Source organism: Schistocerca nitens, chromosome 1 (assembly GCF_023898315.1).
Source record: "Schistocerca nitens isolate TAMUIC-IGC-003100 chromosome 1, iqSchNite1.1, whole genome shotgun sequence".
NCBI classification, from domain to species: Eukaryota; Metazoa; Arthropoda; class Insecta; order Orthoptera; family Acrididae; genus Schistocerca; species Schistocerca nitens.
This window is the reverse complement of record NC_064614.1, coordinates 509,051,111-509,078,104: the sequence shown is the minus strand read 5'-3', so window position 1 is coordinate 509,078,104 and position 26,994 is coordinate 509,051,111. Positions and strand designations below refer to the sequence as shown.

General features: G+C 44.9%; 1 protein-coding gene across 11 annotated transcripts in view; it reads right to left on the bottom strand.

Annotated features, from left to right (window-relative positions):
* Positions 1 to 23,260, bottom strand: part of LOC126253109 (putative thiamine transporter SLC35F3) — a 708,458-nt gene extending 685,198 nt beyond the window's left edge. For 8 of the 11 annotated variants that reach the window (XM_049954258.1, XM_049954298.1, XM_049954249.1 and 5 more), the window contains exon 1: positions 23,190 to 23,259. The gene's annotated coding sequence lies outside the window, so the exon portion shown is untranslated. Of the gene's footprint in view, positions 1 to 23,189 lie in introns of all 11 variants that reach the window. The other 3 variants (XM_049954222.1, XM_049954231.1, XM_049954240.1) reach the window with 1 other exon arrangement.
* Positions 23,261 to 26,994: the final 3,734 nt, after the last annotated feature.

Below are 26,994 nucleotides of genomic sequence, written 5' to 3'. Positions count from 1 at the left end.
AACAAGTTCAGAGATGTTCAATATGGCCCCCTCCAGACACACGAGCAATATCAACCCGATACTGCAACTCGTTCCACACTCTCTGTAGCATATCAGGCGTAACAGTTTGGATAGCTGCTGTTATTTCTCGTTTCAAATCATCAATGGTGGCTGGGAGAGGTGGCCGAAACACCATATCCTTAACATACCCCCATAAGAAAAAATCGCAGGGGGTAAGATCAGGGCTTCTTGGAGGCCAGTGATGAAGTGCTCTGTCACGGGCTGCCTGGCGGCCGATCCATCGCCTCGGGTAGTTGACGTTCAGGTTTCAGACGATAAGGTTTCATAACTAACCTTTTTCGTAGGACTCTCCATACAGTTGATTGTGGAATTTGCAGCTCTCTGCTAGCTCTGCGAGTCGATTTTCCTGGGCTGCGAACAAATGCTTGCTGGATGCGTGCTACATTTTCATCACTCTTTCTCGGCCGTCCAGAACTTTTCCCTTTGCACAAACACCCATTCTCTGTAAACTGTTTATACCAACGTTTAATACACCACCTATCAGGAGGTTTAACACCATACTTCGTTCGAAATGCACGCTGAACAACTGTCGTCGATTCACTTCTGCCGTACTCAATAACACAAAAAGCTTTCTGTTGAGCGGTCGCCATCTTAGCATCAACTGACGCTGACGCCTAGTCAACAGCGCCTCAAGCGAACAAATGTACAACTAAATGAAACTTTATAGCTCCCTTAATTCGCCGACAGATAGTGCTTAGCTCTGCCTTTTGTCGTTGCAGAGTTTTAAATTCCTAAAGTTGTGGTATTCTTTTTGAATCACCCTGTATATATATATGATGACTTTTGAACACTATTAAGGTAAATACATTGTTCGTTCTCTATCAAAATCTTTCATTTGCTAACTATGCATATCCGTAGTTAGTGCCTTCAGTAGTTAGAATCTTTTATTTAGCTGGCAGTATTGGCGTTCGCTGTATTGCAGTAGTTCGAGTAAGGAAGATTGTTGTGAGGTAAGTGATTCATGAAAGGTATAGGTTATTGTTAGTCAGTAGAAGTTTACCAGCACAGTCATTCATAGTTTTTCTAAGGGGACGTTTCAGTTTTAACTATCACCCCCCCCCCCTCCCAAAAAACTTACATAATTAGTTTCTTGTTTGTTTGCAGGTACATACTTCAGTTCCGGTAGACGCTGATATCACCGTTACACAGTGCAGTAGCACTTCAGTAGAAGAACCAAAAGACGTTAAGTGTTACGCACTGAGATAGTATGTGAATGGGAGAGCAAAAATTTTCCACGCCTTCACAGCTTACATAAGCCAGCTGCAACGCATAAACATCTCAACACAGTTAGTCGCTCATCAAGAGTGTGACATCGACACTCCTGTGTGTGAATGGAAGCAAGCTCAGCAGAGAAGTGCAAGACAAGTGCGCATCGAACTGTCTTGCTTGCTCTCATATCATTAAGTAAGATGTACTAGACAGGATGTAACAACGCCTATTAGGGACCTGACAGAGCAGTTATGGTAGGAAGTCGTTTTTCAAAGTATTTGTATGGAGTGTAGCCATGTATGGAAGTGAAACATGGACGATAAGTAGTTTGGACAAGAAGAGAATAGAAGCTTTCGAAATGTGGTGCTACAGAAAAATGCTGAAGATTATATTGGTAGATCACATAACTAATGAGGAGGTATTGAATAGAATTGGGGAGAAGAGGAGTTTGTGGCACAACTTGACTAGAAGAAGGGATCGGTTGGTATTACATGTTCTGAGGCATCAAGGGATCACCAATTTAGTATTGGAGGATAGCGTGGAGGGTAAAAATCGTAGAGGGAGACCAAGAGTGAATACACTAAGCAGATTCAGAAGGATGTAGGCTGCAGTACATACTGGGAGATGAAGCAGCTTGCACAGGATAGAGTACCATGGAGAGCTGCATCAAACTAGTCTCAGGACTGAAGACCACAACAACAACAACAACAACATCTTCTGTAAGATTGTTCCAATATTTTCACATTTGCCAGTCTCTCTCTACCTCGAGTAATGACAGCACTTCCAGAACCATGGATAACCGATGCCAGAGTCCAGGACAGTAGCTGCCACTGATGGGTTGTTCATGGGTCCCACCACCATTCAGGGAATGAGCTGCTCTGATACTTTAGCGTCATAAGGACCAGGGGGCGCACTGAACTGCCAGGCCAGGATAAGCATACATCGCAACATCAGACTTCACGGCATCCGAGACTGTGGTCAATTTGATGGGATAGTGTGGACAGTGACGAGAGAGGGGCCTAGAGCTCTCAGGGGAATGGGTGAATCAATTACAAAAGCATCATTCTCACGCCTTTTCCGCAGTGATCTGCCGCGTGGAAAGAGCCTACAGATCGGCGTGCGGGCAACCTGCTCTACAACGAGTTGCCCGCCAATGTTTCAGCTGATGCAGCGACATCCGGCCGCCTTGAGTCTGCCACTGATGACAGCAGATTCCACTACTGCCTACGCAGCAAGTGGCTGTCGTTGAGGCGTCAGCTATGAGACGTATATTGAACAATTAATCGAGTACTAATTAATCTTGTTTTGTTGGTGTCTGACGATGCCCTACAAATCCTCAGGCCACATGTCCTGGCAAAGAAGTAGGAGTTCCAGCCCGGGAGTGGGCGACCCGTACAGAAGAAAAGTAGTGGCACCAGCCCCTGAACACCCTATTGGCCTGACTGCAGGTAGAAAACAAGTCTTTCTTTGCTGCAGCCAGGGCAAGTTTGAGAACGTTTATGCAAAACTGATATATCACTAGGCACCAGCAACTGACTTCAGTTTGAAATATTCCCCAAGTTAGTACAAATGAATTTGAAATGAGAACTTTTCATTACGCCCTGTTTAATTGGGTTCAGGTTTCATCTGTGGCGTACTTCTCTCACGCAACGTTTGTGACTGTAGTACGAAGGACTTTCAATAATGAATGCAGCACATTTTTTCCTTGGGAATTTCTGTTGAAACAAGGCGGTCTTTGTTGTGAGACATCGAACAATATTCCCGCTTCAGCTCATATTATTACATGAAGATCCGATAACTGGCGGTACTGTACACAGACTTCAAAATGATATCTGTGACGGAGATGCGTTTTAAGGCAAGAGCTCTCATTCGGTTTCTTTCGATGGTAAACCAGAGCATCGCAGATACTCTTGAGCGCTGGCAGAATGTTTACGGAGACCTGGCAGTGAACAAAAGCACGGTGAGTCGTTGAGTGAGGCGTTTGTCATCATCGCAGCAAGGACGCTCAAGCCTGTTCGATCTTCCGCGTGCAGTTGGCCGCACACAGCTGTGACTCCTGCAGTGTTGGAACGTGAGGAGATGACCGACGGACTACAATGAAACACATCGCTGCGTCTCTGTCGGCAGTGCTAACACACTCGTCCACCAGTTGGGGTATTCAAAAATGTGTGCCAGCTGGGTTCCTCGCCGCCTAACAGAAGAGCATTAAGAGGAACGAAGGACCCTCTGTGCCAAACTACTTGCGCGTTGCTAGGCTGGCCGTGACAATTTGCTGTCGAACATCTTCACAAACGATGAAACATGGGTTCATCACTTCGAATCGGAAACAAAACGGCAATTCATGGAGTGGCGCCACATCACTTCTTTTTCGAAGAAAAAATTCAAAACCACACCGTCAGCCAATAAAGTCATGGCGACGGTCTTTTGGGACTCTTAATGGGTTATTCTGTTTGAAGTCCTCCATCGTGGTGCAACGATCAACTCGGAAGTGTGGTATAATGCCCTAAGGAAATTGTAGGAACGGTTTCAGCGTGTTTGTCGGCACAAAAATGCAAACGAACTTCTCCTTCTCGATGACGACGCAAGGCCTCGCAGAAGTATGTGCACCCGAGAAGTTCACAAAACTTCACTGAATTGTTCATCCTCATATACTCTACAACCCGGGTATCGTACCTTCTGACTTCCATCTGTTTGGCCCAATGAAGAATTTGTAAGTAGGCTGTTTAGGTTTTTATATTGGTAACGCCACGTAGCGCTCTGTATGAAAATCACTGGCTGTGCTGTGTGCAGTCTGTGGCTAGTTTGCATTGTTGTCTGCCATTGTAGTGTTGGGCAGCTGGATGTTCACAGCGCGTAGCGTTGCGCAGTTGGAGGTGAGCCGCCAGCAGTGGTGGATGTGGGGAGAGAAATTGCGGAGTCTTCGATGGTGATTGTGCACCTGCACAGTCGCAACAGATGGCTGCTGGCCGTCTCTACATGGACTACAGTGGGTCTGCATCTTTGATGGCCCACCAATACCATTATTTCTACAAGGACTGCACCTCTGGTGGCCCATCAATACCATAATCTCTACCAGGACTACAGTGGGACTGCTCTGTGATGACCTACCTACCAATATTCTTCAAAACTTCGACTGACTCTGCTGTGGGTTTGCTCTGTTGTGTCCCATTACCTGTCTGCATGTCAAGAGTCAGTACTGTCTTTCCGTTGGAAGGACAACACTACTTCCTCAAGACTGCATGGAAATCCACTACTTCCATGTGCATTTTCTTTTACTGCTCAGACTTTGAGAAAAAAAAACCACTACAATTTTACTGTGATGAATGATCAGGACTGTCTTTATGGACTGAGAGAAAATTTTAGCTTTTGACCAACATTGTATCAATAAGTGTGTGCATTTGATTTCTTTGTTATTGTAATTATGAAAATTTTTTTCAAATCTGTATTGGCCACTGCCCAAAACAATTTGTAAAATTTTTTGTGGGGAGCATGGGGGCTATGTAAGTAGGCTGTTTAGGTTTTTATATTGGTAACGCCACGTAGCGCTCTGTATGAAAATCACTGGCTGTGCTGTGTACAGTCTGTGGCTAGTTTGCATTGTTGTCGGCCATTGTAGTGTTGGGCAACTGGATGTTAACAACGTGTAGCGTTGCGCAGTTGGAGGTGAGCCGCCAGCGGTGGTGGATGTGGGGAGAGAAATGGCGGAGTCTTCGATGGTGATTGTGCACCTGCACAGTCGCAACAGATGGCTGCTGGCCGTCTCTACATGGACTACAGTGGGTCTGCATCTTTGATGGCCCACCAATACCATTATTTCTACAAGGACTGAAGTGGGTCTGCACCTCTGGTGGCCCATCAATACCATAATCTCTACCAGGACTACAGTGGGACTGCTCTGTGATGACCTACCTACCAATATTCTTCAAAACTTCGACTGACTCTGCTGTGGGTTTGCTCTGTTGTGTCCCATTACCTGTCTGCATGTCAAGAGTCAGCACTGTCTTTCCGTTGGAAGGACAACACTAATTCTTCAAGACTGCATGGAAATCCACTACTTCCATGTGCATTTTCTTTTACTACTCAGACTTTGAGAGAAAAAAACACTACAATTTTACTGTGATGAATGATCAGGACTGTCTTTATGGACTGAGAGAAAATTTTAGCTTTTGACCAACATTGTATCAATAAGTGTGTGCATTTGATTTCTTTGTTATTGTAATTATGAAAAATTTTTTCAAATCTGTATTGGCCACTGCCCAAAACAACTTGTAAAATTTTTTGTGGGGAGCATGGGGGCTATGTAAGTAGGCTGTTTAGGTTTTTATATTGGTAACGCCACGTAGCGCTCTGTATGAAAATCACTGGCTGTGCTGTGTACAGTCTGTGGCTAGTTTGCATTGTTGTCGGCCATTGTAGTGTTGGGCAGCTGGATGTTAACAGCGCGTAGCATTGCGCAGTTGGAGGGGAGCCGCCAGCAGTGGTGGATGTGGGGAGAGAAATGCTGGGGTTTGAAATTTGTAAGACTGGATGTCATGAACTGCTATATATATTATGACTATTAAGGTAAATACATTATTTGTTCTCTGTTAAAATCTTTCATTTGCTAAGTATGCCTATCAGTAGTTAGTGCCTTCCGTAATTTGAATCTTTTATTTAGCTGGCAGTAGTGGCGCTCGCTGTATTGCAGTAGTTCGAGTAACGAAGATTTTTGTGAGGTAAGTGATTTGTGAAAGGTATAGGTTAATGTTAGTCAGGGCCATTCTTTTTTAGGGATTATTGAAAGTCAGATTGCGTTGCGCTAAAAAATATTGTGTGTCAGTTTAAGCACAGTCATGTACACTCCTGGAAATTGAAATAAGAACACCGTGAATTCATTGTCCTAGGAAGGGGAAACTTTATTGACACATTCCTGGGGTCAGATACATCACATGATCACACTGACAGAACCACAGGCACATAGACACAGGCAACAGAGCATGCACAATGTCGGCACTAGTACAGTGTATATCGACCTTTCGCAGCAATGCAGGCTGCTATTCTCCCATGGAGACGATCGTAGAGATGCTGGATGTAGTCCTGTGGAACGGCATGCCATGCCATTTCCACCTGGCGCCTCAGTTGGACCAGCGTTCGTGCTGGACGTGCAGACCGCGTGAGACGACGCTTCATCCAGTCCCAAACATGCTCAATGGGGGACAGATCCGGAGATCTTGCTGGCCAGGGTAGTTGACTTACACATTCTAGAGCACGTTGGGTGGCACGGGATACATGCGGACGTGCATTGTCCTGTTGGAACAGCAAGTTCCCTTGCCGGTCTAGGAATGGTAGAACGATGGGTTCGATGATGGTTTGGATGTACTGTGCACTATTCAGTGTCCCCTCGACGATCACCAGTGGTACGGCCAGTGTAGGAGATCGCTCCCCACACCATGATGCCGGGTGTTGGCCCTGTGTGCCTCGGTCGTATGCAGTCCTGATTGTGGCGCTCACCTGCACGGTGCCAAACACGCATACGACCATCATTGGCACCAAGGCAGAAGCGACTCTCATCGCTGAAGACGACACGTCTCCATTCGTCACTCCATTCACGCCTGTCGCGACACCACTGGAGGCGGGCTGCACGATGTTGGGGCGTGACCGGAAGACGGCCTAACGGTGTGCGGGACCGTAGCCCAGCTTCATGGAGACGGTTGCGAATGGTCCTCGCCGATACCCCAGGAGCAACAGTGTCCCTAATTTGCTGGGAAGTGGCGGTGCGGTCCCCTACGGCACTGCGTAGGATCCTACGGTCTTGGCGTGCATCCGTGCGTCGCTGCGGTCCGGTCCCAGGTCGACGGGCACGTGCACCTTCCGCCGACCACTGGCGACAACATCGATGTACTGTGGAGACCTCACGCCCCACGTGTTGAGCAATTCGGCGGTACGTCCACCCGGCCTCCCGCATGCCCACTATACGCCCTCGCTCAAAGTCCGTCAACTGCACATACGGTTCACGTCCACGCTGTCGCGGCATGCTACCAGTGTTAAAGACTGCGATGGAGCTCCGTATACCACGGCAAACTGGCTGACACTGACGGCGGCGGTGCACAAATGCTGCGCAGCTAGCGCCATTCGACGGCCAACACCGCGGTTCCTGGTGTGTCCGCTGTGCCGTGCGTGTGATTATTGCTTGTACAGCCTTCTCGCAGTGTCCGGAGCAAGTATGGTGGTTCTGACACACCGGTGTCAATGTGTTCTTTTTTCCATTTCCAGGAGTGTATAATTGTTGAAAGGGGACGTTTCAAATTCACTCCGGGGGAAGCAGTACGTGGATGATGGGGAGGTTATTGATGCTGGCACGTATGTTGACCAGTAGAGTGGTACTACGCGGGCATACAGGTCCTGCCAATAAGATGCATAACACAGTCGCGTTGAACGGAGATTATGTTCAAAAGTAGGATATTATAACCAAAAGAGTGGGGAATAATACGGCGTACTGGAACCCCGAATAAAACCAACCTGCTTTCATAAAAATATGTGTCGCATTACTTACTGAACGCCTCTCTTACACGCATGAATGGGCACAGGCACATTTTTCTTTTGATGTAAGATGACATTTAACACTCCAGTATGGTTCAGAATAATAGGTCGAGCACAGCCTGCACCCTGTGCTTCGACGACACGTGATCTCAATACTCAGGATTCTTCTGTCTGCGATCATCTCGAAAGTGAAGTGTACAACACTACCGTAAATAAGGTCGAAGAACTGGAGCAGCGAATTCTTCAGTCTTTCCAACATTTACGAGATGATACTGAGCCGTTTCGAATAGTTAGTAACTCGCCGCAGAAATGAGCGGAGTATTGCAACCAGATATTAACGTAGCAAGTGGGACATCTGTTTTAACAGGTGCGCGTGTACAGTGAATTGTAAAATGTAATGTGCAGAAGTAGTATTGCATATCTTGTTGAGGTAGGCCATGGGAGAAATTTGAGCCCAAGTAGACGGGGACTTAATCGAAAAGTTTACGTTTCAGACACATGTATACCGGCCAGGACAATATTCGACGCTGATGTTAGTGACGGCTCTTAACCACACATTCGCAGGTATTATGGAAAGAGATCCGATTATGGACAAATATTTACCGGAATGTTTTGCTTTCCTTGTAGTATGCTTTAGGGCAGCATAAGTTTTTATATCAATTATGATATTGTAACGTGGCTATAATTTCGCACTTACAATCACTCATCCACATATACACGGTGAGTCACCTAACATTACCGCTGGATATATTTCGTAAACCACATCAAATACTGACGAACCGATTCCACAGCCCGAACGTGAGGAGAAGGGCTAGTGTAATTGTTTAATACAAACCATACAAAAATGCACGGAAGTATGTTTTTTAACACAGACCTACGTTTTTTTAAATGGAACCCCGTTAGTTTTGTTAGCACATCTGAACATATAAACAAATACGTAATCAGTGCCGTTTGTTGCATTGTAAAATGTTAATTACATCCGGAGATATTGTAACCTAAAGTTGACGCTTCAGTACCACTCCTCCGCTGTTCGATCGTGTGTATCGGAGAGCACTGCAACATACATCGCGTTTCTTGTAGAAACGAATGATCTGCCAACGTTGCTCGAAAATGTCCCACTGGAAACGCGTCGACGTATGTGGTATCAGCCTGATGGTGCACCTGCACATTCCGCAATTAACACTAGGCTGACCCTTGACAGGATGTTCGACGGGCGTTTCATAGGACGTGGAGGACGCATAAATAGGCCAGCCCGTTCTCCTGATCTTACACCTCTGGACTTCTTTCTGTGGGGTACGTTAAAGGAGAATGTGTACCGTGATGTGCCTACAACCCCAGAAGATATGAAACAACGTATTGTGGCAGCCTGCGGCGACATTACACCAGATGTACTACGGCGTGTACGACATTCATTACGCCAGAGATTGCAATTGTGTGCAGCAAATGATGGCCACCACATTGAACATCTATTGGCCTGACATGTCGGGACACACTCTATTCCACTCCGTAATTGAAAACGGAAACCACGTGTGTACGTGTACCTCACCCCTCATGGTAATGTACATGTGCGTCAGTGAAAAAGACCAGTAAAAAGGTGTTAGCATGTAGACGTAATGTGCTGTTCCAGTCTCTTCTGTACCTAAGGTCCATCACCGTTCCCTTTGGATCCCTACGTAATTCGGTGCTCTCCGATACACACGATCGAACAGCGGAGGAGTGGTACTGAAGCGTCAACTTTAGGTTACAATATCTCCGGATGTAATTAACATTTTACAATGCAACAAACGGCACTGATTACGTATTTGTTTATATGTTCAGATGTGCTAACAAAACTAACGGGGTTCCATTTAAAAAAAACGTAGGTTTGTGTTAAAAAACATACTTCCGTGCATTTTTGTATGGCTTGCATTAAACAATTACACTAGCCCCTCTCCTCACGTTCGGTCTGTGGAATCGGTTGGTCAGTATTTGATGTGGTTTACGAAATATATCCAGCGGTAACGTTAGGTGACTCACCCTGTATAGCCGTGAACTACAACCACAATTAGGTATAATTTGATAGGTTGAACATTATATACATGAATATTTAAAGGAGACTGACTGTCACGTACGCCTCGTAAATAATTGTTAACGCTTATTGCATGAAAGGTGACGGAGTGTCTTTATTAACAGAACGGCGTAATGAATGATTGCGTATACTAGTAGAGGTTGGAACGCCAGTGGAGATGAAACGGCAGGCAGAATTCAAGCTCTGGGTGGAAGGCCCACACAGGTGTTGGTCTTGCTTAAACACAGGAAGTAGCAAGACGGACACTGGGACAACAGAGCGCTGGAGCACAATAGGGTGACGGCCGACTGCTATTGTAGTAAGACAGGAAGGATAACCGGAAACTCTGCAAATCTTGGACGCAGGTGAGAGGAACGAAAAAGCGGCTGGGTTATTTCCAAGGATTTTTACTCAGAAGCGTATAGGTTTTTCCTTGCAAACTATCCGCGCTGGACGACAGAAGACTAAAATATGGTTGGTCGGCTTTCAGAAGAACCAGTAGAGAGGGAGAATATTCCGTGGTTTCGTGAATATGATTCGTTTTCGGAATTATGAGGGTGAGGAGCGGAGTCTTGCTGGGAAGTCATCGGTGGAGGGACGAGGTATTCAGTTGTGAGCGCCCGTGTGTTCAGCTTTGTTGGTGCAGACGGACTTGCTGTCTTTGCACTCAAGAGAGTTTATAGTTACAACAGTTAGGCACTGTTCAAATGGCTCAGAGCACTATGGGACTTAACATCGGAGGTTATCAGTCCCCTAGAACTTTGAACTACTTAAACCTAACTAACCTAAGGACATCACACACATCCATGCCCGAGGCAGTATTCGAACCTGCGACCGTAGTAGTCGCGCGGTTCCGGACTGAAGCGCCTAGAAGCGCTCGGTTACCGTGGCCGGCTTAGACACTGTACTGTTGCGAACATATACGATTCTGGACTTCACTTCCGGGTTGGAAGTCGTCGTTGAGTACGCAGCGCTCAGTAATTGACAGCACTTCTTCTGCCTGTACTTACGTTGAAACATCTTAACTCCGTCCTTGTGGCTGGGAGGTCGCGTTTCTCGTCTGTAGAACACAGAGAGGAGAAGACAGTATTAGAGTATATTAGTCAGAGGACCGCCTTCTGCCGTCCTAATGTCTGAAAGAGTTTATTTGTGGCTGGATTCTTTCATCGTCACAGACGAGTAGGAGAACCATCACGTCGACGCAGTGGACGCAGTACATACTGTGATATCGCAAATTGCTTCTGCTTATTAGGGCTGTAAAGCTAAACAGCTGTGATCACGTTAGTTTATTTGCACTGAGTTTCCACACCACCATAGATTATTTTTGAAAGTAGAGTCTTCTTGTGTTTGGTACGTAGATGATGTCAGTCATTTCGCGTTATTGATATTAGATCGAGCAGTCATAATAAGGTGCAGAGTTGGGCAGTAAATTAATAATTTTAGTTAGGAAATATAGACAATTGTACTTAAACGGTTGATTTTAATCTTTAATAAATATATATTGAACAACAACGTTTATCATTTAGTAGTATTAGTTGCCTTCATCACACATTTATGTTTAGATTGTAATTTATATATAAAAAGAGAATGAAGAGATCCTAAGATCTGCTTCAGGGGGTTGTCAGACAGGGCCAAATCATCATTTTAGTGTTTATTATTTTCCGTTGCGCACATTCACTTTACACCCGCCTGGAGTAGCATCTCGGAATGTAACCTGTATATAAATTTTGCGCTTGAGCGCCTCTGGCATCCCTTATACCTCAGCGCCCCAAGCGGCCGCTTGTGTGTCGCTTGGTCTTTAAACAGGCTGTGGCCGCACCACTAGGAGGGGCAGGGTGGCGGGTCCATCGCCCCGGCCGCCTTTTGTCTCAGGAAAGATACCCAATACTGATTTTGACAGCAGGCCGCGTGGACCTGGGACCGTTCTCTACCCGCTAGGCCGCCACGGCCACTGACAAAGTGGAGTATCGTGCGGAAATTCATTTTCTGCCTTTAAAGGGCACCAACGCTACAATAATCCATGCTTACAGAATGAGATTTTCACTCTGCAGCGGAGTGTGCGCTAATATGAAACTTCCTGGCAGATTAAAACTGTGTGCCCGACCGAGACTCCAACTCGGGACCTTTGCCTTTCGCGGGGAAGTGCTCTACTATCTCAGCTACCGAAGCAGCTCAGATGGTAGAGCACTTGCCCGCGAAAGGCAAATCCATGCTTAGTTGGTGGAAGCGTAGTGAATGCCAATAACGCATTTTCATATCACACAGCGATAAATGTGGCGGAGGTGCTTCTAGTAAGAGTCAAACGTGTCTCAACGAGAAGGAACAATATGCCAGAGTACCTTTATGTAAGACAAAAACGTAAATGACAGAGCTGTTTCAGGTAGTCCAGATGACTTCTTTAGCCAACTAATCACCGTGGACAAGTGCTGGATGTGTCACTGTGACCTACAGAGAAACATAACACACAAGCAGCTGAAGCTTGTAGAGTCACCGCCGCCGAAAAAGGCGGAGGCACAACCATCATCGTGCAAGTTGAAGATGAGTATTTTTCGGTACTGCCATGGTGTGATGTAATACTTTATGCTCGTAAGGAGCAAATTTTCACAGCAGCACACTAACGCAATCTCCTGACGACGTTACGGGAGGCTGTTAAGACGAAAAGTAGCGGGAGGGTGTTCAAAGACGAATCTATGATCAACGATAATGCCTCAGCTCATTCTGCACAGTTCATTCACCCTGAGATTTTTCTTCACGCCCCATTTTGTCCCGAAATCGTTCCCAGTGACTTATTCCTCTTTCATCGGATGAAGAAACATTACGTGGCAGGGATTTGCAGAAAGACAAAGAGTTGTTATTCGAGGCGAATTATTTCCTAAGTAGCCGAAATGGAGGCATCTGCAACTAAGATCTCATCCCAGTCATCCTTCGTCGGGGAAAATGTTTCACACAGAAGGGTAATAATGTACACAATACTGAGACTGAGACCATCTTCGCGGTTCTAGGCGCGCAGTCCGGAACCGTGCGACTGCTACGGTCGCAGGTTCGAATCCTGCCTCGGGCATGGATGTGTGTGATGTCCTTAGGTTAGTTAGGTTTAAGTAGTTCTAAGCTCTAGGGGACTGATGACCACAGCAGTTGAGTCCCATAGTGCTCAGAGCCATTTGAGACCATCTTCATGTTTCAGTTTTTCAAGGGGATAATTAAAATTTTATCACTACCCTCGTACTTCAAGTAACTAAGAGTCTTTTATACATACATTTTTTTAGAAAAGTAGTCGCGTCATATTCGTTTCGTTCAGATTAATAATACCGGTATGGTGTATGAATTTTAATATGTGTAATTGGCAACTGTAAAAATAAAACTACAACCAAAGCACACCCTGGATGCCTGTGTCCCTACAACGTACTGGGCTAAGTCGATTTCATCTAACGTGGAGGTTTTGCCAATTGTTCTTTGAGAAAGAAAAGGGAGTTTTCCCATTGATTATGTTACAAAGCGTAAAGGAAAATTCTATGCAACAACTAGACAACCTAAATGAAAAAAAGAAGTGAGGAGAAACCTGGATTTCATATGAAAAAAATATTATTTTCCTGGACAATACACCTGTCCAGAAAAGCTGTGTTAAAAGCTGTATAATATCTCGGCCACACAGCCTTAGTATTTTTAAAGGCTGAGCGGCGTCGATGCGATTGCGTAACCACATGCAATGTGAGAGGCCTCTGAGGGGGGGGGGGGGGGGCAGAGAGCATCCCAGGGTGCCCCAGGGAGCTACAACACTAAGAAGAATCGCTTCTCGGCTTTTGGCAAGATCAATGTGTAGCTTTTATTAATGATAATATATCATACAATCTCCAACAAATTTACAATCTTCCATATAGGATGTACCACTTATCTTAGACCAAATATATATCTTTTCATCACAATTAACCTTACGCCTAGTCCTACAATTAAGAGACAATGGACCATAAGGTACTAGATAAGAACCTTCACTCAATACAAGAATTTCAGCCAAATGTACAGTACGAAATGCTAAAACTTCACGTGACGTAAAACCTTCCAATCCAGTCCTGGAAGCGTCATGACACACAACAACAGCAAAGGTAATCCAACCATTACCTATAGTACTTGATTCAGATGATTTTGAAATGGAAAAATTCAATTTAAGTCCTAAAAAGTAAATAGGACCTGACAATACAGGTAAAGACGCAATCTTCTTGAGATTTGTTATCTTCTTACTCGTACCAGGTGCAGGAACAGTACCATACGTGCCAGTAATATTCACCAATTGTTTGTAGACCAGCATTCGTCTGCGACGGCGATATCCTGTCCAGAAAGGTGCTTTGGCAAAAGAAAAAAGTGAATTATCAACGAAATAAGTGTTTTTGGAACTTACAACCTATTCTCTATTTTTGACGCACTTCCTCCTCTTGCCACATTTAACCAAATACATGACTGGCATAGGAATTGGCTGTAACGAACACATTATGAGTGTTGCACACGTATATGTAGGTATTTCAGAATCGCTTTTCCGTTATTGAACATTCTCACTGGAAAAGCTTTGGATAAAATGGTTTATTTAAAGGGAAACCATATCAATGAAAAGTGCATTTATGACCTTCAAAAGAAAATATTTCCCGACCTGGCCTGAAATTTTGTTCTTGGTTCTACATTTTTAATACGTTGTCCAATCACTAAACATGGAATTTGATAATAAGAAGGCATTAAGTTAGATGTAAATACAGAGCAAAAGTTGAAACAAGAGGTGACCAAGGAAACATTGACCATTCCTGAAGACATGAACTGCCTTATAAAATGAGCCTGTGCTGCGATATGAAATTTAACTTGCAGTATTGTGTGTCCGGAATCACTTTATAGCACGTGTCAGTGCTCAGGATGCTATAATAAACATAGGGTTCATATCTGAGTTACGTGTTTGATACAACAGAGCAAACGTTTGTGAGACTTCTCCCGTCGGCGGTCTTTGGATTGCGGCGCTGTAATCTTGTTAGTAATTGATCACGTTCCACACATGTTGCGTCTGTGAAGTCCTCTTCGACGGTTCTTTCCAATGCCACAGAAAAGAGTACATAGTTCCAATAAAAAAAAGTCGGTGTCGCAATTACTTGCTATGGTAAGAAAATTCGCCACAGTGTCTTCTATAACTCAGCGAAAACAACACATCGATATATTTATTTGTTCTGCATGGTTTTGGACTGACCTGCCTTAATTGCCCTCTTCTGTATGGGACAATTCGTAGCTCTAAAGATCTTAACTTCGTGTTGAATATAAATTCTCCACAATATTCACTGTACTGTTGCAATTTGCGTAAGAAGGGCACAGGAAAATGGGATAAATCTTGATTTTTTTCTTCGCATGAATATTCAAAAGAGCTGGAAGCCTTCTAGTAATGTTTACTTGAACTTGTGAATTCATAAGAGACTATGACCCTCGTTTTTATGCCCTGAAACGTCACCCCTCTCAATAAGAGAGACGGTTTAATAACGAAGTCAATGGATATCTCTTTGTGATGGATAAAGTAATGAAGAACGACGGAGGTTTTGAGTTAAGTAATTTTTGTGGCAAGTACCTATGAGACCAAACTGCTGAGGTCATCGGTCCATAGGCTTACTCACTACTTAGTTTAACTTAAACTAACTTTCGCTAGTGACAACACATACACCCATGCCCGAAGGAGGACTCGGTCCTCCGACGGGGGGAGCCGCACGAACCGTGGCAAGACGCCTGAGACCGCGCGGCTACCCGCGCGGTAGTAAAGTATTTCACGCAGCCTGACTACAGTTAGCTTATGTGTCATATGTTATATCAGATCGATGGGGTAATTCCTCAGTAGTAGCAAACATGGAATAATACTCGTTTTTGTAGAAGGGTCATTTGGGTGGCCAAATCATTCTCAGTCGCAAACAAGCGTGGGCCAGTGACATGGCGCATTGTCATCCATTAAAATTCAATTTTTTTTTTACCAGAGGAGTAGACTCGGAAAAAATCGAAAATTTACAAAATAAAAGAATACCAAATACCTATAGCGACTACGGCTGTGGTGAAAGATCTTAGGTGACGCCTTACCAGTGAAGTTTATTCAATGGAACACTCCAGTTGCCAGTTGTGGTATACAATAGGGTCACAAAAGTTATGAGGTACCTCAGAATATAGTGTCGGGTCTCCTTTTTCAAGGCGAAGTGGTCAGAAATACTGAACCATGTTGCCTCTATAGCTTTCCAGATTTGCGAAAGTATTTCCAGTGCAGGATTTTCTGCACGAACGACCTCCCCATTATGTGTCATAAATGTTCTACAGGATTCGTGTCGGGTGATTTGGGTGGCCAAATCATTCTGAGTCGCAAACAAGCGTGGGCCAGTGACAAGGCGCATTGCCATCCACAAAAATTCCATTCTTTTTTTTTGGAACATGAAGTCCATGAATGGCTGTTAATGGTAAGTGATCTGTTCACTTGGACCAGAGGCCCTAATGCGTTCACTTGGACCAAGGACCCAGTTCATTCCAAGTAAACACAGCCCACATCACTGTGGAGCCACCAACAGCTTGCACAGTGCCTTGTTGACAATTTGGGTCCATGACAAAGTGGGGTCTGCGCCACACGCGAACCATACGAAATGAAATCGGGACTCGTCTGATCAAGCTACGATTTTCCAGTCGTCCAGGGTCCAACCACTACGGTCACGAGCAGGGTAAAGGCGCTGCAGGCGATTTCGTGCTGTTAGCAAAGGCACTCCCGTTGGTTGTCCGCTGCCACAGCCCATTAACGCCAAATTTCGACACACTGTCATAACGGATACGTTCATCGTACGTCCGACATTGATCTTTGTGGTTATTTCACGCAGCGTTGCTTGTCTGTTAGCACTGAAAATCTACGCAAACGCCGCTGCTCTCCGTCGTTAAATGGAGACTGTCGGCTACCGAGATGTCCGTGGTTAGAGGTAATACCTGAAATTTGGTATTCTTGGCACACTCTTGACGCTGTGAATCTCGGAATATTGAAAGCACTAACGATAATCGAAATGGAATGACCCATGCGTCTGGCTCGAACTACCATTCGGCGTTCGAAGCCTGTTAATTTCCGTTGTGTGGCCATAACCACGTCGGGACATGAGTCACCTAAGTACAGATGACATCTGTGCCAATGCGCTTAACATCTGAGGTCATCATCCCGTAGAACTTAGAACTACTTAAACCTAACTAACCGAAGGACATCACACACATCCATGCCGAGGCAGGATTCGAACCGGCGACAGTAGCAGTCGCGCGGTTCCAGACTGAAGCGCCTAGAACCGCTCGTCCACACCGGCCGGCCCACTCCTCTTTTATAACTTGTGTACGCGATACTACCGCCATCTGGGTACGTGCAAATCGCTATCCCACGAGTTTCGTCACCTGAGCGTAGTTTGAAATTTGCAAGCAGACTAAAACTGTGTGCAGCACGGGGAACCGAACTTCGGATCATCGCCTTTCGTGGGGAAGTGCTCTGCCGACTGAGGTATCCCAGCACGACTCACTTACGCCAGTACTCTGTCTCCTGCCTTCCATACGTCACAGAAGTTCTCCTGCAACCTTGGATATTAGCTGTGAAGTTTGGAAGGTAGGAGAGGGGAGTACTGGCGGAAGTGAAGCTGTGAGATGGGAGTGGTGGTAGAGGTCGGGCTTCGTGAGTCGTGTGGGATACCTCAGTCGGCAGAGCACTTACCAGCGAAAATTAACGGTCCGTGGTTCGAATCCCCGTCCGGCACACAGTTTCAATTCGCCAGCAAATTTTAATCTGAGGACACTGCTGCAGAGAGAAAATTTTGTCTGAATATTACAATTTTATTCATATATCCGGTTTCAACTCGGTTACGTCTCATTCTCGACTGTGTTAATTATTGTCCTCGACGTAACCACGTAATACACTAGAGAATTGCCCTTAATTCGGGCGACATCGGTAACGTGAATAAAACTTCAATATATTAGGTAACTGGAGCGTTTGATGCTATTAAAGAACAGCTGCGACAGAACTCCAGTACTTACTGTGGCAACTCAATCACTCTCCCACGAGGAAAACAATGCTAGCAGTTATTTACATGAAACTTCCTGGCAGATTAAAACTGTGTGCCCGACCGAGACTCGAACTCGGGACCTTTGCCTTTCGCGGGCAAGTGCTCTACCATCTGAGCTACCGAAGCACGACTCACGCCCGGTCCTCACAGCTTTACTTCTGCCAGTATCTCGTCTCCTACCTTCCAAACTTTACAGAAGCTCTCCTGCGAACCATGCAGAACTAGCACTCCTGAAAGAAAGGAAGGTAGGAGACGAGATACTGGCAGAAGTAAAGCTGTGAGGACCGGGCGTGAGTCGTGCTTCGGTAGCTCAGATGGTAGAGCACTTGCCCGCGAAAGGCAAAGGTCCCGAGTTCGAGTCTCGCTCGGGCACACAGTTTTAATCTGCCAGGAAGTTTCATATCAGCGCACACTCCGCTGCAGAGTGAAAATCTCATTCTGGAAACATCCCCCAGGCTGTGGCGAGCCATGTCTCCACAATATCCTTTCTTTCAGGAGTGCTAGTTCTGCATGGTTCGCAGGAGAGCTTCTGTAAAGTTTGGAAGGTAGGAGACGAGATACTGGCAGAAGTAAAGCTGTGAGGACCGGGCGTGAGTCGTGCTTCGGTAGCTCAGATGGTAGAGCACTTGCCCGCGAAAGGCAAAGGTCCCGAGTTCGAGTCTCGCTCGGGCACACAGTTTTAATCTGCCAGGAAGTTTCATATCAGCGCACACTCCGCTGCAGAGTGAAAATCTCATTCTGGAAACATCCCCCAGGCTGTGGCGAGCCATGTCTCCACAATATCCTTTCTTTCAGGAGTGCTAGTTCTGCATGGTTCGCAGGAGAGCTTCTGTAAAGTTTGGAAGGTAGGAGACGAGATACTGGCAGAAGTAAAGCTGTGAGGACCGGGCGTGAGTCGTGCTTCGGTAGCTCAGATGGTAGAGCACTTGCCCGCGAAAGGCAAAGGTCCCGAGTTCGAGTCTCGCTCGGGCACACAGTTTTAATCTGCCAGGAAGTTTCATATCAGCGCACACTCCGCTGCAGAGTGAAAATCTCATTCTGGAAACATCCCCCAGGCTGTGGCGAGCCATGTCTCCACAGTATCCTTTCTTTCAGGAGTGCTAGTTCTGCATGGTTCGCAGGAGAGCTTCTGTAAAGTTTGGAAGGTACGAGACGAGATACTGGCAGAAGTAAAGCTGTGAGGACCGGGCGTGAGTCGTGCTTCGGTAGCTCAGATGGTAGAGCACTTGCCCGCGAAAGGCAAAGGTCCCGAGTTCGAGTCTCGGTCGGGCACACAGTTTTAATCTGCCAGGAAGTTTCATATCAGCGCACACTCCGCTGCAGAGTGAAAATCTCATTCTGGAAACATCCCCCAGGCTGTGGCGAGCCATGTCTCCACAATATCCTTTCTTTCAGGAGTGCTAGTTCTGCATGGTTCGCAGGAGAGCTTCTGTAAAGTTTGGAAGGTAGGAGACGAGATACTGGCAGAAGTAAAGCTGTGAGGACCGGGCGTGAGTCGTGCTTCGGTAGCTCAGATGGTAGAGCACTTGCCCGCGAAAGGCAAAGGTCCCAAGTTCGAGTCTCGCTCGGGCACACAGTTTTAATCTGCCAGGAAGTTTCATATCAGCGCACACTCTGCTGCAGAGTGAAAATCTCATTCTGGAGTTATTTACATTTCTTTCGTCACTGAAAAATGTGTTATTTTTGGTTCTGGAATGTCTTCGTTTTGTGTTTCAGCTTCCGGCTAGTCGGAATGTTTCGCAGTTGATTTTAGGAAACATGACATGGTATTATTTTCTCTAGATGATTTGATCGTTGTGGTGCTATATGGCGGCACCAAACTTGCAGATGGTCGACGGTTGTTCTTCCTGGAGTGCGTGTGGAGCTTGATTTGTTAGATAACGACCGACACTCGTCTGGGTCTGGATCTCTGAATTCTCTGCCCATTTAGCTGGCTGCAGAGGTGTGAGAAAGGGCCACAGTGCGTCGATATACAGTTGGTTTCCACAGAGATCGGATTTTGAAGCAGGTTTTTAACGATGGTCCCCAAAGTAACACAGGGTTCTCCTTATAACTGAAAAATTTCTCTCTCTTTTTCTTTTTTTTATTCTTTTCCCTAACATTAGTCTGGTCTAGTAGGGGCCCTCTTTTTCAGGATTTGGCAAATCATATTTTACTATTTAACTGTGTAGACAGATGCTCTTGCTGACGTCACAGCCATCATGATAACCTAAGGGGGGGGGGGGGAGAAGGGGGAAGGAAATCACGTGTTCCATTGCCTAAATCGTGTAAATATTGTTGTGTGTGTGAACGTATTTTAACTGTTTGTGTAGCGTGTTCTCTGAGCTGAGATTTGAGAACTAGCGCAGCATTTATCTTAACAAGTGTGGGAAACCGCCTAAAATTCGCACGCAGGCAGCGCGCGGATGCGTTGCGAGTCCTGCTCCTCTCCCTCTCGCGCAACCTTAGTTTTTCGTTCCATAGATCCGTGCTGAGGAGATCCTCGTGGATGTGGAACATGTTAGAGGAAAACAGTTTTCAAACATGGTACTGACGTTGTTCACGACGTTTTTCATTCATGTCATGAGCACTATAAACATCTTTCCAGTTCATATCTTTGAGCAGTTTTCTAAAACACTCAATTTTTGGTTGACTGACTACTCTCCCGTACTCAGATTTAGCAGTCTTGATAATCTGCTTAGAATTTACATCTAAAACAAGGAGCTGCATGTCATGATCTGATAGTCCAATTATTACAGGTTTTATGATATGATTTTGTTCCTTTGATTTGTCTATAAAAATGTTATAAATGACTGTCCTTGAGGATTTAGTGATCCTAGTTGGAAAGTTTACAGTGTGAGTTAGATTGAAAGACAACATTACTAACTGCAGTAAATGTTTACTGGAAGATTGCATTGTGTGTTGCGCTGTGCGAGCAGCTCACTTTATAACTAATAGTAAAATTTGTAACAAAGTGAAGTGGCGCAGTGCTTAAAAACGCTGGGCTAGAATCCATGGAAAGTAGGTTTTAGATCCTTGTGCAACCTTAACAGTTTTTTTTCCTGATACCGCATACGAAGAAATATTGGGGCGATTCCTTTAGTAAGATCACAGCCAGTGACACACCTCATTGTCGACAAGACATTAAACGAAGCTTTATTCCTTTCTGTAAATGTTTTGAAATCTCAGTTTCTTACCAAACTGCCTTCCATTACGTGTGAGGTAACTACCCGTATTTCTCTAGGTGATGAGTCCTTGGGTAAGTTTCCTTTATAAACCATCGAAGTCTTTATATTACTGATCGATGTGTGTAAGGCGCATCTATCGCAATGACATCTGTAGTGGATATCCTGAATCTCTTAAAAAACGGCCAGTTAACATATCCGAAGAAGCTCTGATAGTCGATCGTTGAGCTACAGATCCTATATCATACTTGGAACCAGTTGTTCCGAACTGAGTTCATTTCTAGATGATTTCGGTGGAAATCTGAGTTCATTAAGTCAGCTGCGGAACTTCTCTCGAAGGTGATAGCGCATGAGCAGCCTTCATCCCGTCTGTGTTGCCTTAAATTAATAAGAGAAGCACCGTCAATGATTAAACGTAGTTAGTCCGTAAATGCAGCTGCTAAACTGCAGAAATCCCAGAACGATTTTTACACAGAAATATCAAATCTAGTAACCACGCAGAAAAATTTAAAAATGATTCATTCATAAGTACGAAACAACAACAACTCAATTTTTCGTTAACATTTCGTCTAGGAAACAAAGGATCTTCACTGCCAAACAGACACATGTGAGGTTTGATTTCTACTTCGAAAACGTAATTCTGAGCACTCATTCCTTGATCTATTCAGCATTCAGTGGGTGGTGTGCGCACATGGACGTCATCTTCGTGTTTCGATAGATAACAAACGCTTCTGTTGTCACAATAATACAAGGGGCTATCAAAAAGTTTCCTTTCCAAGACCACACCAACCCCTTGCATACATATTGGTGCTTATATACCCTCATCGGAGTCGCACTGGGTTGCATATACGCTGCAGCAACATTTTCAAACGGAAACTTTTTGGCTGCTTCTGGTATCTGAAATCATGGGATGATACCACTTCACTTCCGCGTGGTGCCTCTTGTGTTTTATTTACATTAGTTTGATTACTTGCTCACTGAATATCCTAAACAAACAGCTGCAGATTCGATTGAACAGCTTGTTGTAAAAGGAATTATAAAGTTTTTAATTATTGAAATGTTTGAACTGTCTTTTATGAGCATACGATTTGCACAGGCTGTCGTTTACAGTTTAAATGGTATGAAGCATGGCGCACAGCCAACTTAAAATTGCAGAGTTTCGTATATTTGCATCTCGGAACACTGATGCGTACAAGGAAAATCAGAAAATGAAGTCATACAAGTATTAGACGAGCTTTACTATTTCAGCAGTAAAACAGCTAATGATGGGAAAAGTAGAGAGGATATAAAATAAAGACTGGAAATGGCAAGAAAAACATTTCTGTAAAATATAAATTTGTTTACATAGAATATAAATTTACATGTGATGAAGTATTTTCGGAAGGTATTTGCTTGAAGTGAAGCCATGTGTGGAAGTGAAACAGAAACGGGAAACAGTTCTGAGAAGAAGAAAATAGGAGCTTTTGAAATGTGACACTGTAGGAGATTGAAGATTAGATGCGTGTGTTGGACGTCTGATGAGGAGGTACTGAATCGAAATGGGAAAGAAAGAAATTTATGGCACAGTTAGATTAGGAGAAGGGATCGGTTGACAGAACACTTCGTGACGCGTCAAGGAGGTGTCGCTTTGGTAATGAAGGGAAATGCATAGGGTGAGCGGAAGGGGAGGGGGTGTAAAAAGTGTAGGGCGAGACCAAAGCAAGACTACAATAAGCAGGTTCAAATGAATATGGGCTGCAGCAGTTATACAGAGAGGAAGAGTCTTGCACAGGATACAGTAACATGCAGAGCTGCATCAAACCAGTATTTGGACTGAAGACCACAGTAACAGCAACTGTGTTCCACGCTCATGCGCATACATTACGATGGCACACATGTACATAGAGAGGTAGAAGGCGGTGGAGGGGAGAGCGAGGAAGGGAGGGAGGGGGGAGGGACTGAGAAAGAGAGGCAGTGAAGTTTATGGAAAGAGACAGAAATATAACGGTGTTTTTGGAGGAGGCATCAGACTGGTAGTTTGAATGCATACGTGATGAGACACAAGTGCGTCAGACGTGTGCGTGTAGCGGCACTGTGGCGAGGCGTCGCGCGGCAGGTGTTGTGGCGCGGCTGTTGCGTTACCTGGACAGGAGAGGCGCTCGGCGAGAACACGGGTGCTGCCGCGGCGCCGCCTCCACAGCGACTGGGGGCTGGGGGCTGCGATCAATTGCCGGCCGGCCGCCGTGGCGTGGCGTGGCGCGCCTCATCGACCGCCCCCACGGCCGGGCCGCGCCGCCCCCGCCGCCCCCGCACGCAGGCGCGCCCTCTGACGGCCTCTCCTGTCGCCGAGTGCGCCGAAACAATGTAGGGCCGCGCTCTGCTGACCGAGAGCCGGCCGAGCGCCCTCGGGTTGACAAGACGTGACAGCCGGCGAACAGGGCCGCCGTGGAGCGTCAGGGGCGCTACAGTACCTGACAGCTGGCACTAGCGACGGCACCTCACAGACGGCCCCCTCCGCCTTCTTCTGACTTACAGGGTTTCAAGATCACTGGTCGGATTTTAACTTTCTAAAAGTGGTACCACGCAAGTACACAAAAATTTAAAAGAAAAAACTGAAAAAATCGGTTTTGAAAATTAGCAGTTTTCCACTATTTTTAACTACAAAACATTTCAGATTAATCAACATGTTGCCGGTAGCTGATACGCATAGTGTGAAAGTCTAGGTTCGTCGATTCGTTGTCTCGAATCTCCTTGATAACAACATTATTTCACTTTCAATTAAATTCCATTTTTACTAACAAATGGACATGTTAATTAACAAAAATTGAATCAAAAGTTTTAATACCATACTATCTTCCTGTTTTTAATTGATAATCACATGGAATTAAAATTTCTCGTTTTTGAACCAAACATTCATTTATTCATTTATTTTGAATACTACATTTATCTGCTGTTGGTAATTAAAAATAGAAATAATTTAATTTTATTTAAATAAAGCACTCCGTCTTCAGGCCACGAGTGGCCTACCGGGACCATCCGACCGCCGTGTCATCCTAAAAGGAGGATGCGGATAGGAGGGGCGTGGGGTCAGCACACCGCTCTCCCGGCTGTTATGATGGTATTCTTGACCGAAGCCGCTACTATTCGGTCGAGTAGCTCCTCAATTGGCATCACGAGGCTGAGTGCATCCATAAAAATGGCAACAGCGCATGGCGGCTGGATGGTCACCCATCCAAGTGCCGGCCACGCCCAACAGCGCTTAATTTCGGTGAACTCACGGGAACCGGTGTACCCACTGCGGCAAGGCCGTTGCCAATCTACTTTTATTAAAATTTGGAAATTTTCTGGTAAGATCCTATAGGATCAAACTGCTTACGTAATCAGTGCCTAGGCTTACACACTACTTAATCCAACTTAACTAACTTACGCTAAGGAAAAAACACACACTCATGCCCGAGGAAGGACTCAAACTTCCAACATTGTGCGGGGGGGGGGGGGGGGGGGACCGTGCGAACCGTGGCAAGGCGCCCTAGACCACGCGGCTTTTATTTAAAAATTACATAAATAAATAAAGATTAAGTATACAGGGTGTAAATAGCATAACTACCAGATGTTTTTATATGTTGTACCTTAATATGTACGCACATCGCTGTGCTGATTGTTTTTTCTCTGCATCAAATTGTCTTCCCACAGACATGTCACAAACTTTGCTACCTGATGTAGCGACTGCACCATTAAGCACACTACACTTATCACTACAGACTGACCGTTCCGACTCCACACATCCACACTACAACACCTGACCTCCTACTCAGGGGATAATAAGTATTAATGGCTTCCTCTTGCCACATGTATTTGGATGTACAACACAACCTAAAAACATACGACTTGTAATAGCTGTAGTTACATGCCTGCGAATGAAGTAAATACCTATACAATGTTGTTCAGTACATCGTCCTCAGTCACCAATAGAAATATGTGCACTTATATCCATTACACTTGGGCAGTCAAGATTTAGGCTCGTGGGCCATGCCCAGGCGCGAATGCCATAGCGCTCAACCTCTCTTCGCATTTCTCCGACCGCCACGACACGCTGCCTGGCCGTAAGGAGGGGAACAGGGGAAAACAGCCAACGTGCAACATTTAAATGGCAGTGGGTCGCTCTGCATACTACTCCGTTTTAAAATGTTACATTTCTCAATAACATAGGTCACAAACAAAACAAATTTTCAGGATTTTTTAATTATTTTTGAACGCTGAAGGCATAATATACTTTTCACCTGGTATAAACTGACAACGTACAATTTTACAGTTTCGCACTCAAGTTGCACAATAATCGTGACTTACTTAGTTTTGTAATCGAAATATTGCAGCATTTTTGCAGCCTCAGTATGGAGACTAGGAAACTCTACTGGAGGAAAGCAATATAGACGTCCTGGACAGTTTTAACGTAAAAAGATTCGTCATTAAAACTGGAATTACGATGCAGGACAATCAGTTACATCTACACATGCATAGGGGTGCTTCAATTTAAACAGCAAACGGTCTCGAAAACATCTTGAAAACAGATGACAGATTGACAGTTTCCTCAAAATCTTGATAAAACTATGCTTGTAATCCTTTCAAGGTCGTAATGAATTCTTCAAACCTCGCGTTTTCTTTAACGCCAGTGATCTTATGGAAATTAGACTGTCTTTGTCAGAATGTGTCCCTTCTCCAACGCGATTTGTTTTTTAAATGCATCCCCATCAAATAAAAAAGACGTTACTTTGTGATGTTTTACTATGAGCAACGTGCAGGCAAGTCCACTTAAAATGCGAAGTCAGCACTCCATTCCAGATCTTTTAATTTTCGTTCATGCACTCCTTTTTCCTCCATAAATTCAACAACAGCGAGTTTTAAATCGAAAAATCGTGCCAGGAATGCCTCTTTCACCTAACCAACGCACTTTGTAGCAATATTTAAAGTGTCCATACACTTCGTCCATTCCCAATGAAAACTGTTGCAACTGAAAATGCAATAACGGGTGTGACTTCAGAAATTTTACTATTCGTATCACTAATTTCTTCACATGTTCCAGACCTGCAAATTTAGCACAAAGGGCTTTTTGAATACATAACAATGAAAACTGTCTGTCGATCGTTGTAATTTTTTGCTCTTTCATTGTCAACTAAATTTTTCAATTCTTTCTGCTTGGTCTTATAATATCGTTTTATAGCAAATATGCAGGACCTGTCGCTTTTGGAAACTGACAATTCTCGTACATCTCTTCTGGCATTGTCATTCATTTTAAAGGCTTGCGACGATAGGTCACTAGACTGCCTCTTTTTGTACAAACAGCCACTGGACCTCAGCCACTGGACCTGTGAACGTCTTACGCACCAAGAACGAATAGCAAAGGTTGAACAGCGCAGAAAGCACGATTCTGCCGAACTCAGAAAATCGGGACGATCGAAAAACACCACACTGTAATGCTAAATGAAATGTCACGCTGTACCGAGTACTTCTCGGAAGGACCGAGCAAAGCCGAATAGCAGGACGGGCCGTGACTAACATTTCCATTTTTTAATCAATATTGAATGTAAATAAAAGCAAAAGTTGCAATCAATAATATTTCAGCCACAAATCAAATTTTTAAAGGTGATTTTTCGGGGTTTTATTTTATTTTATTTTATTTTATTGTACTGCTTTAGGAAACTGATATCCGGCTACTGATCTTTAAATAATGTAAGCATGAAGAAATTCGAAGAGCAGCAGAGTTTAAGGTCCACCTGTAAGAGGCCAGCAGGCATGCCGGCCGCGGTGGTCTCGCGGATCTAGGCGCTCAGTCCGGAACCGCGCGACTGCTACGGTCGCAGGTTCGAATCCTGCCTCGGGCATGGATGTGTGTGATGTCCTTAGGTTAGTTAGGTTTAAGTAGTTCTAAGTTCTAGGGGACTGATGACCT